The following is a 12,815-nucleotide window of genomic DNA, read 5'->3' on the forward strand; positions in this document are numbered from 1 at the left end:
GTGCTACAAACAACTGCTCAATGAAATAAGAGGACATAAACAAATGGAAGAACATTCCATGATCATGGATAGGAAGAATCAATATCATGAAAATTACCATACTGCCCAAGGTAATTTATAGATTCAATGCTATCCCCAAGCAGCTACCACTGACTTTCTTCACAGAATTGGAAAAAACTACTTTAAAGCTTATATGGAACCAAAAGGAAACCCGCAGTGCCAAGACAATCCTAAGCAAAAGGAACAAAGATGGAGGCATCAGGCTACCTGACTTCAAACTATACTACAAGGCAACAGTAACCAAAACAGCATGGTACTGCTACCAAAACAGATATACAGACCAATGGAAGAGATCAGAGGCCTCAGAAATAACACCACACAATTACAACCATCTGATCTTTGACAAACCAGATGAAAACAAGAAATGGGGAAAGGATTCCTGATTTAATAAATGGTGCTAGGGAAACTGGCTAGCCATATGCAGAAAGATGAAACTGGCCCCCTTCCTTATATCTTATACAAAAATTAATTCACGATGTATCAAAGACTTAAATGTAAGACCTAAAACCATAAAAACCCTAAAAGAAAACCTGGGCAGTACCATTAAGGTCATAGGCATGGGCAAAGACTTCATGACTAAAACACCAAAAACAATGGCAACAAAAGTCAAAATTGACAAATGGAATCTAATTAAACTAAGGCACTTCTGCACAGCAATAGAAGCTACCATCAGACTGAACAGGCAACCTACAGAATGGGAGAAAATTTTTGCAATCTACCCATCTGACAAAGGGCTAATATCCAGAATCTACAAAGAACTTAAACAAATTTACGAGAAAAAAGCAAACAACCCTATCAAAAATTGGACAAAGGATATGAACAGGCACTTCTCAAAAGAAGACATTTATGCAGCCAACAGACACATGAAAAATGCTCATTATCACTGGTCATTAGAGAAATGCAAATCAAAACCACAATGAGATACCATCTCACGCCAGTTAGAATGGCAATCACTAAAAAGTCAGGAAGCAACAGATGCTGGAGAGCATGTGGAGAAAGAGGAACACTTTTACACTGTTGGTAGGAGTGTAAATTAGTTCAACCACTGTGGAAGACATTGTGGAAATTCCTCAAGGATCTAGAACTAGAAATGCCATTTGACCTAGCAATCCACTGGGTATATACCCAAAGGATTATAAATCATGCTACTATAAAGATACATGCATGCGTATGTTTATTGCGGCACTGTTCATAATAGCAAAGACTTAGAACCAACCCAAATGTCCATCAGTGATAGACTAGATTAAGAAAATGTAGCACATGTACACCATGGAATACTATGCAGCCATAAAGAAGGATGAGATCATGTACTTTACAGGGGCATGGATGAAGCTGGAAACCACCATTCTCAGCAAACTATCACTGGGACAGAAAACCAAACATCGCATGTTCTCACTCATAGGTAGAAATTGAACAATGAGAACACTTGGACACAGGGCAGGGAACATCACACACTGAGGCCTGTCAGGGGGTGAGGAACTGTGAGAGAGACAGCATTAGGAGAAATACCTAATGTAAATGACGAGTTGATAGGTGCAGCAAACCAATATGCCACATGTATTTCCATGTGACAAACCTGCACATTGTGAACATGTACCCTAGAACTTTAATTATATATATAAATTTTTTTAAAATGCATTAAAATTAGAACTACAATTTGATCCAGTAGTCTCACTACTGGGTATCTACCCAGAGGAAAATAAGTCATTATTCAAAAAATGTACTTGCAAACACATGTTTATAACAGCACAATTCACAATTGCAAAATCATGGAACCAACCAAAACGCCCATCAATCAATGAGTGGATAAAGAAACAATGATATATATCTATGATGGAATACTACTCAGCCATAAAAAGGAATGAATTAACAGCATTAGCAGTGACCTGGATGAGACTGGAGACTATTATTCTAAGTGAAATAACTCAGGAATGGAAAACCAAGCATTAAATGTTCTCACTGACATGTGGGAGCTAGGCTATGAGGATACAAAGGCCTAAGAATGATACAATGGACTTTGGGGGCTTGCAAGGAAGAGTGGAGGGGAGTGAGGGATAAAATACTACAAATAGGGTGAATAGGGTGCATTATATACTGCTCGGGTAATGGGTGCACCAAAATCTCACAAATCACCACAAACGAACCTATTCATGTAACCAAATACCACCTGTACCCCAATAACTTATGGAAAAATAAAACAACAACAACAACAACAACAACAAAAGATAAAAAAATAAAAACCTAATGCCCAGGAAGCTTGCTACTGTAGCAAATCCAAACTATTCTCATAACTTACTAAGACAGAGTCAACATCAGCAGATAAGATGATAATTTTGAAGACTCCCTTGCCCACCATAGTGTTGAGTAGTATTGAAATCTTTAGTAGTCACCTTGATTATAAGACCTTTGTGAGCACAATTATTTGTGTTACCTCAGAAAGTGTCTGTTGGCCTCTTTAATTACCTTGAACTGTACGGAGATCAGAACTGAATCCTCTCCCTTTCCTAATATTCACCTATCACTGTAGAGGACTGCATGCTCGCAAACAGAGTGTTCCCGATAAGTCCTGCTCTCGCAAACGAAGCAGGGCGTGCCCCATAAGTCCTGCTCTCGCAAACGAAGCAGGGCGTTCCCCATAAGTCCTGCTCTTGCAAACGAAGCAGGGTGTTGGGGACCTGTTTATATGTAAACATCTTGAAAATCCAGAAAGTCAGGGAAAGGTCAGAAAAACAACAATGTGTCTTGTGACTTGGCAACATTCCACAAACCACTGTATAAAATAAAGCGGAGCGCGCCATTCGAGGTGGCCGCCATGTTTGTCTTGTCTTGTGTTGTCTTGTGTGTTCATTCCTTTGTTTAGGAAACACGCGGACCCCAACACATCACTGGGTGCCAAATGTTTTGTTTTCTGAAACTTCATTGAAGGATAGGGGTTAAGTTGAAACACTATTGGGAGCACAGCAAATGAAACTGAAGAGAAACGGAGAGAATACTTAATTTGTCTTATCACAGCAGACAAATTCTGCAAGAGGTCCGGTGGTTAAACTAACATTTTCTTCTCTCTTCCTTGCGTGTGCAATAAAATAGGATTACATATTATATCTTCGTATAGGATTTAATACCTAATGCATTAAAAAGAAACCCAGTAGCTTGCCTCCTTGGGCAAGCAAAATGGAGCTACCCCATGTTGAGATAACTACACACTGCAGAGCACAGGCTGTTGGTTCTAGGAATCAGTCACATAGCTCACAGATACAGCTGGTGTGTCAAAGGCACCATCTCATGAAGTGAGACAGCTTCATCACTTTGTATCCAAAAGTTCCTCTCTGAGAAAGAAAACAAAAAGTTCTCATTCTTGAAGAGAGAGGTAAAGAACTGGATTTTATTGGCAAACTGAATAATAGAGATGTTAGAAATAAGTGTTGAATATGCTTTTGTGGACTTTCAAAATTCCTATTTTCATCCAAATCATCCAGTAGTTTGTGACTAAAGATTTAAAATGAAAACTGTTATTACAAGTGACAGTGTAAATTAAAATCAAATGATATTTTGTATCAAAACAGACCATTTTCTTTGATCTGTTTAGAGGCTCAAACCCACACACTCCGTAGAAAGATGTCTTTTTGGCACTTATGAAAGACGAGAGCAGTAGAAGACATTTTTGTCCTTTATGCAGGAGGAAAATGGCTGCCCTCACATCTCCTTATTGCCACCCTTGCAGTATGAGAACATTATCTGGATCGTCTAATAGTTAAATAGAATGATTATTCTTAATTATTCTATAATGTATTTGAACAGGCATGTGCTTTCCTCTTTTTGAATTTTTTGGTTCCTTTCCTGAGAGTGTGCACCCAGTTCATCTCTGGAAACGGCCATGTTACACACCGAAGTGAAGGAGGGAGCAGCACTTTGAGCACTGCCAAAATGTTAAGGTTTGCACTGTTCATTAATATCACAAAAATAGCAACTACCCAACAGTTTTCAATTTGTGATCAGAATTTTCCCACTTCTTCAGATAGAGAAAAGGGGTTTCCCTGAAAGTGTTCAATACCCTAGGTGGAAACATGTATCACAGATATGCAGGGTCGGGGAGGAATCTCAATCACTATTTTTTTTTTCCAGAGACAAATAATGACTGGGCAAGGGATTTACTGGTGAATCTAGGTGTGCATATTATTCTCATTTTTAGTTTGATAAAAATCTCCCATTTTCAATATTTTATTTGCTTAATTAAAAAAAGTATTTTGATGCTTTGGCATGATTTTTGTCTTCAAACAACTGTCAAAAAGCAATCTAAGATAAAGTTATACCTGGAACTCCAGCTCTGCCTTCGATAATAATAAACAGAAAATTTGAGGACAGCACAAGTATGAAAATTATTATGTATGTATAGATTTAAAAATGTGTGTGATTATAAAAATAACCCATTCATTTTCATTAAATTCATTTTAAATTGCATTTACTTAAAGATGAGGGATATACAGGATTCTCTAAGATTAAAGTGTATGAACCTCACAATTTTTATAAATAAGCCCTTTTTAAAAATTATATTTTGTTTTTGACTTTTGACATGGCCTAATAAATTTATATAATCTACCCCATTTGCAATATTATAGTTTGTGACAATTTCTTAAATTCTTTAAAGAAACCAGAACTTTCTGTAGTAACTCAGGTTTTTTTCTGTGATTGTAATTTCTGTTTGTATTTATTTGCATTTAACGTCTTGGAATTGTTCTGTTTGTTTTTAGAGACAGCGTCTCTCTCTTTTGCCCTGACTGGAGTGCAGTGGCACAATCATAGCTCATTGTAGCCTGGAACTCCTGGACTCAAGTTATATTCCTGCCTCAGCCCTGTGAGTAGCTATGACTAAAGGTGTACACCAAGTTGCTCTGCTAATTTTCTTTTTTGTAGAGATGAGGTCTCACTATGTTTCCCAGGCTGGTCTTGAGCTCCTTGCCTCACGCAATCCTCCTGCTTTGGCCTCCTAAAGCACTGGGATTAAGGCATGAGCCACCTTGCCTTGCTTCATTTTTTTCTTAAGATAGGAAGAAACATGGACTAATTATATTCTAATAGAAACTACTGATATCAATACAGCATATTTAAGAATAAGAAATAATTTAAATTTTGTTAGTAGTGTTAGTGGTGGAAGGACTTGAGGTTGAAAAAGTAATAAGACCAAATTAAAAGCCCTTTGATATCTGAGAAGATAGTTAAGATTTTTTTTTCAATTATAAAAAAGTGGAGCCAAGAAAGTTTTCTAAGGAGGACAGTAACAATTTAACTTTAACTTTAGGTCCCTTCTGATAAACAAAATGGAGTAGGGGAACAGGGAAAAGCAGTTGCAAAAGTCTAAGACATAGACACCAAAGGTATTTGATGTATACTATTATAATTTGTTTTTCTTAAAGAACTCTGTTCATAGGAGACTTGGCATCCCTTTTTCTCTTTTTGATGTCTTACAAACTTTGAAAGTAAGGTGGATACGTGCATGTCCCATATATTTGTGTGATGAATGATCAAGGCCAATGTAATAATTTTCCGTGAAGAAAAGGAGAAAGAAAATCAGAGAGAAAAAAAGAAAATGAAAATGAGAGAAATAGAGAACTGGAGAGAGAGAGAGAAAGAGAGTCAGAGGAAAAAGATAAAGGTTGAAAATACCCAAGGAGAGAAAATAAAGATGGATGGAAAGAAAGAAGAGAAGAAGGAAGGGGAAGGAAAGTAAAATAAACAAGACCATATGGGAAGGATGAAACTGACATTTTATTCCCAGCTTAATAATGTCAGTATTTCACCATGAAAGACTACTTTTTTGGGATGAATATTGTTTTTGTTCTTAAAATATGGCAATTTTATATAAGATGGTTAATATGGTTTGGCCGTGTCCTCACCCAAGTCTCATCTTGAATTGTAACTGACAATTCCCACATGTCATGGGAGGAACCTGGTGGGAGGCGATTGAATTATGGGGGTGGGTCTTTCCTGCACTGTTCTCATGATAGTCAATGAATCTCATGAGATCTGATGGTTTTAAAAAAGGGAGTTTCCCTGTATAAGGTTTTTTTTTTTTTTTTTCCCTGCCTGCTGCCATCCATGAAAGATGTGACTTGCTCCTCTTGCCTTCCTCCATGATTGTGAGGCCTCCCCAGCCACATGGAACTGTGAGTCCAGTTAAACATCTTTCTTTTGTAAATTGCCCAGTTTTGGGTATGTCTTCATCAGCAGCTTGAAAATGAACTAATACAATGGTGTTCTCTGCACTTCTCATTGGGTACAGTGGTTTTATACTTCCTTTAAAAGCTGTTGCAGTAAGAGTCGAACCACCTCTTATCTCATTTTTTGAAGACATTTATTTTATTTTGGATTCAAGGAGTACGTGGATATATTGCATACTGGTAGGGACTGGGCTTCTAATGTATTCATTACCCAAATAGTACACATCATACCTGACAGGTACTTTTTTAGCCCTTACTCGCCATCATCTCCCCATTTCAAGTCCCCAGTGTCTATTGTTTTTATATTTATGTCCACGTGTTCCCACTGTTAGCTCCCACACATAAGTGAGGACATGCAGTATTTTTCTGCTTCTGACTAGTTCACTTAGGATAATGACCTCCAGCTCCATCTATTTTGCTGTAAAGAATATGATGTAATTATTTTTTATGGTTGTGTAGTATTTTATAGTATATATATCACATTTCTTTATCAAGTCAACCATTGATGGACACTTAGGTTGGTTCCATGACTTCGCTATTGTAGATAGTGCTACACTGAACATACAAGAGCAGATTTAAAAAATATATAATTATTTCTTGTCCTTTGCTCAGATACCCAGTATTGTAATTGCTGCATCAAATGGTAGTTCTATTTTTAGTTCTCATACATCTCCATACTGTTTTCCATAGAGGTTGAAGTAATAATTTACATTCCCACCAACAGTGTATAAGTGTTCCCTTTTCTCCACATCCACACAAATTGTTTTTTAACTTTATAATAATAACCATTCTGACTGGTGTAACATCATGATATCCCATTGCAACTTTAATTTGCATTTCTCTCATGACTAGTGGTGTTGAGCATTTTTCCATATGTTTGTTGGTCACTTGTATTAGGCTGTTCTCGTGTTGCTCTAAAGAAATACCCGAGACTGGGTAATGTATAAGGAAAAACGATTTAATTGCCTCATGGTTTTTCAGGCTGTATAGGAAACAGGACACTGGAATCTGCTTGGCTTGTGGGGAGGCCACAGGGTGTTTTTACTCACGGCAGAAAGTAAGGGGGAGCAGTCGTCTCACGTGGCAGGGCAGGAGCAAGAGACAGAGAGTGGTGGGAGAGGGGAGTGCCACACACTTTTAAATGATTAGATCTCATGATAACTCCACTATCACGAAGACAGCACCAAGCCATGAGGGATCTACCCCCATGATTCAAACTCCTCTCACCAGGCCCCACTTCCAGCATTGTAGATTACAATTCGACATGTGATTTGGGCGAAGACCAGTATCTAAACTATATAACTGTTTTTATTTCATTTTTTGAGAAATGACTGTTCATGTCCTTTGCCCAGTTTTTAATGCAGTTGGGCTTTTCTCCTTGTTGTTTGAGTTCCTTGTAGATTCTGTATATTAGTTTTTTGTCAGAGGCACGATTTTCAAGTATTTTCTCTCATTCTGTAAGTTGACTGTTTATTCTGTTGACTATTTCTTCTGCTGTGCAAGAAGCTTTTTAGTTTGTCGCATTTTTCAATTTACTCCCCACTTCCTTTTTTTCCCCCAAATAAGGTTTTAAGTGAAGACTTTTGATACAAACTAGATGAAAGCTGAACATCTCTGTTTGAAGCCAGGGTTGAAACTCTGGCTTCCTTCTGGTTTCACCCTCATTTTATGCAGTAGCCTTGAGGTAATTGTGCAGAAAGCTGAGCTCTGAGAAGTATCACTTACAAACCTTTTCCTTAAGTTTTATGATTCTATTAGCTAGTTTTACGAGAGCAACTTTAGGTACAGATGAGGCAGAGTGTGAAGGCCCTGGCAGAGTGAGAGATGTGCATTGGCAGAGTGAACTGGTGAAGTGGCTCAAAAAGTGGCTAAAAGAAAATAAGGGCTTCTTTTTTACTAGAGATGCTTGTTTTATTACTTTTCAGTTTTGCAGAGTTTAACTCTGGGTTTGGACTCAGGCAAGAAGTAAACAGCTATTGAATATCTCCTGAAGACAGAACAATGGTCTAGCCTCAGCTTTTATTTTCATCAGCTTAAAACAAAGCATCTTTCTGTCCCCTTTTCTCTCAAGAAATTCCCCCCTTAAAATATCTGATGATAAACAAATAACAATAGAGGTGACCTGAGCAAGCAAAATGATTATATGTAAGATGATAAACATGCTTTTATGCCTCTGTTCAATTAACAGGTGATATATATCTTGATGCATATTTTTATAATTTACAGTCATTTAAAAAAAGTATTATGCAGTGGATTTTCTCTTAGAGCAAAATATCTTTGATGGGGAACCACAAACAGAACCGCAAACAGAACAACAAACTACTGAGACAGCATGGCAGAGTTTTGAACTTTTTTTTCTTTTGTCATTTTTGATCTTTTATTTAACAAAATCATGTGCTGACATTCAATATCAAATTGATTTTAACTGGTTTGTTCTAGGAGTTTTCTTTTCTCTGTTTCTCTCTGTCTCTGTCTTTCTCTCTTTCTAATTTTGTTTCCTGAAATGTAAAATGTTATGATTTATTTGAATTTCCACATCTTGTGGAATATTTTTGGGAGACTTAAGTTCTCATTATAGATTGTTGAATAATACATGGCTTTGATGTGCTGATAAAAGTGTATTTTTTCTGGTGTCTGAAACAATATTGAAGGCTAATATATCCCTGAAGCATAAGTAACTTCCTGTTATTAAGTTAAGCAACTAGAAAGGAGCCCTTTTATCTGAACCATTTCAGTTTCAGGTGACAGAAATTTAAATTGAAGATGGTGAGAGACAGAGAAATGAGAGAAAATAATACATTGACTGGCTTGTGTAACAAAAGAGCCTACAAGTAGACCTTGATTTGCATCTACAATGAGCTCACATAGTGTTGTCAGAACACAATTTCTCTACATTGTTTAGCTCTGCTTTGCTCTGTGTTAGGTTTAGTCTCAATCAGGCTCTCTCTTTATGGTGAAAGGATATTTAGCAGTAGTTTCACATATACTTCCTACAAGTTCAGCATATTTAATTGAAAGGCAGTGCATCCTTGTTAAAAGATCCATAGTCTTGGGATTTATCCTGCTTAACCCATACAGAGCCACCTAATTTCTGAACTAACCACAGAGATTAGGGCCTGGGTCACGTGGGAATCAGTCAGATTTGTCTAATATGAAATGCATGGAGCATGAAACTGACAGGAATAGGGTGGGAGTTGGATAAGTTTCCAGGAAATACAGTTTGTTTGCATAAGGAAGAGCAATGTTGGACAAACAAAAACAACCCATACATTTTGTAGCTGCCTAAAAGTGCAATGCTTCCCTACTTTCATTGTTTTCTTTTCTTCAGACATCTATTGCTCGTGCTCTGTCCTTCTCCTATCATTATGAAAAGAAATGGAATGGACAGATATTAAGGATGTGTTCATGTGAACAATGAATAATTTCTGTTTACAATTGACACTTACAGAAAACTGGTCAAGACATACCAGTTGGATAGCAAGAAGTGTGTTCCCTTAAGTGTCAACCTTCATCAAGTCATGGGTACTACCAAAGGAGACAAGATACACTGACTATAAAAAAGTTATATGTAGACACAGTATTAAGGATCAATTATCTTAGGGTATCTGGTTTTCAGGTTACCTTGAGACATCATTTTCACTCTGGTGTCTGAAAAATTGCCATAACTTTTTTTTTTTTTTTTTTTTGAAACGGAGTTTCGCTCTGTCGCCCAGGCTAAAGTGTAGTGGCATGATCTCGGCTCACTGCAAGTTCCACCTCCCAGGTTCATACCATTCTCCTGCCTCAGTCTCCCTAGCAGCTGGTACTACAGGCGCCCACCACCACGCCCGGCTAAGTTTTTGTATTTTTAGTAGAGACGGAGTTTCACCGTGTTAGCCAGGATGGTCTTGATCTCCTAACCTCATGATCCACCTGCCTCGGCCTCCCAAAGTGCTAGGATTACAGACGTGTGCCACCCAGCCAAATTGCCACAACTTTTGAGATTTCATGCATGGTATTTGAAAGCCTACAGGGTGACACCTCAAAATTCTTGCGTTATTTCTGTGTTCTCACACTTAAATGCTGTGTTACTAAGTATAGGCCACCTGTATACATCTGCTTTAGTCTATTCTAAGACTGCAATTCTGATAGTTTTACTCTCTGTAAATTCTGATAGTTTTACTCTCTCATAGTCTATTCTAAGACTGTAATTCTGATAGTTTTACTCGCTGTATATGACTTGAAGAATGGGGAAAAAATAACTCCATTTAATCACAAATAAAACTTTAACAATCTGACTTATATCCATGTGAAACATACATGCTTCAATGGAAGCATATAACATAAGAAATCATGCAGTAAAATGGATCTTTATGGAAGAACTAAAGGAGGAAAATAAAACAGAAAGATAAAAAATATTATTTAGATGAGACTTTTTAATCATGTTTCTACCTCCTTTCTCTTCTTTCCGATATATTTACCTGTAATGTTTGGTGTTTTGGATCTGTATATATTAGTGATATTTGATATATAAGATAAAAAATGTTATTTTAAAATACTGTTATCTGAAAAATTTTGCAGAGACTCTAAGTGCAAACTAAGACTATTGATTTAAAACATCACAATCTTTACAGACATAAATTATGATCGTTTAGTAACTGAATTTAAAATCTTCAGAATCTTATCCTTGGAGTATATGAAACAGTAAATTACTACATATTAATAACAGAAAATGCATTTATAATTACATCAAATAATAGAAATAATACACTTTGTATTTCATCCAAATTTTGACTGATATTGAAAAATACATCAACCATCAAGACTATATTACTCAATTGCTGGATAACTTATTCTTTTTTCATTTCTTTATTTGGCAAAAGAAGGAGTTACAACTAAGTTTTTTGGATGATTTCATCCAAAAGCAAGGTTTTGTTAAAACAAATAATTAAGGAAAGCAAACTCTGTGGAGCTTGGCAGTTCAGATATTCAGAACCTAAATATCTCTTAAAAGAATACTTCAGATTCAATGGAAAGACTCTTTCAAAAGGCACTCATATTGAGTAAAAATGGAGATCTCAAAGGCACTCATATTGAGTGAAAATAAAGATCTCAAATAGATATCTCAAAAGACCTACTATATTTACATATAATTGCTATTTCAGATAAATCTTTTTGATCTCTATGAGGCAGCTATTTGTCAAAATACTTGTATTTAAATATCTAGTTTCCCTGATGGACTCATAATAAAAAAGCATATCTTCCATTTATTTTTAGTCTTTTTCTGTATGTTTAATACATAAAGTATTGTGAGTCCAAAGAGGCACTTAGCACATTCATTTGTTTAAATGAAGATAAATTAAAGGTTATCCTAGCAATCTTTGAATGCACTTATTTGTTCTCAGTCATTTATTGGGACACCATGTACTTAAAATATTCTTTAGAAGGACTCTCCTCTCATTATAGTATATGCATGAACATGCTCACCTGAGCTCTTCCCTGAAGTTTGATATAGATATTAATTGCTTGTCTAGCTCATAAACTATTTTTATCTACTAGCGTCAAAGTCAGCAACTTTCTTATTATACCCTAATCTCTGCCATTTGTTCAGTCAACACATGATTATTTAACCTCTCTCTATATGCCAGAAACATGGTGGTCATGATACTGAATCTAGTGAAGGACCATGAAACCATACCCTGAGAAATGATTTCATGAAATAAACGCAAGAATAAGTGATGAGTCCCAGAAGGAGCTAGAGAAGACCACCGAGCTGTGTCTGTTTCAGAGGCAGCCATCTTGAATTGCCATGGGGTTTCTCATCTACTTTGTTCTGATCCCTCTTTGGCTCCAGTTTGCATGTAGGTGCTATCCTTTACAACTTCCTTGTCCATGGCTTATTCTTTGGCTTTTAACTCTTTGCCATTTTCTCAGCAGATTTCTCATTTCAAGGGACAGGGTCACATGGTTTGCACTTAAGAGCTTCTTCTGAGAACTTCCCATAAACAGATATACCATTTCTTAGGGGTCAGGACTCCCTGCAAACTTAATACATAATAAATACTTTAAAAGATTCATTCAAACAGTTTTTCAGACAACGTGCTAATGTTCTAAAACAAGAAGTTATGGACAGTCATACAATCAGTAGAATGTATTATTGAATGTATTCTATAGGAGTAACGTTCATTCTGGGAGCTGCAGCTACTGTCATGTATTGTGATAAGCTATCTGCTCCAGAATCTGATGATTTGTATTTACATTAAGATAAGTGCTAATTTTACTTTGGTTTGATAAATTTACTTGTGCTCAGATATTTGCACCATCTTGAAACTATGGTAAAGTAATTAATTCAGTCATTGTTAGTCGTTAAGGTAACAAGGGCTGCTTAGAATTTTACTTCAGAAATTTTATTTTGCTTTGAAATTTTACTCATCCACTTTCTAGTTTGTAGGTTCTCCTTGCAGCATCACACTCTCACAATAATTAATTGAGCTCATTTTCCATAATTAGCACCGTTATTCCACCACCAATTAAAAACTGAAGTGCTGAGATTATTGACAT

At 36.5% G+C, this 12,815-nt stretch overlaps 1 long non-coding RNA gene across 2 annotated transcripts in view; it reads left to right on the top strand.

Moving 5' to 3' along the window:
- The window catches only part of LOC126961162 (uncharacterized), a 716,366-nt gene extending 704,015 nt beyond the window's left edge, over nt 1–12,351 (top strand). The window contains exons 7-10 of one of the 2 annotated variants that reach the window (XR_007728206.1): nt 4,183–4,224; nt 4,809–4,912; nt 6,161–6,221; nt 11,903–12,351. This is a non-coding gene — a long non-coding RNA (uncharacterized LOC126961162). The remainder of the gene's footprint in view (nt 1–4,182; nt 4,225–4,808; nt 4,913–6,160; nt 6,222–11,902) is intronic. The other variant, XR_007728207.1, reaches the window with a different exon arrangement.
- The last annotated feature ends 464 nt before the right edge of the window (nt 12,352–12,815 follow it).

Source organism: Macaca thibetana, chromosome 8 (genome assembly GCF_024542745.1).
Source record: "Macaca thibetana thibetana isolate TM-01 chromosome 8, ASM2454274v1, whole genome shotgun sequence".
In the NCBI taxonomy this organism is placed as follows: Eukaryota; Metazoa; Chordata; class Mammalia; order Primates; family Cercopithecidae; genus Macaca; species Macaca thibetana.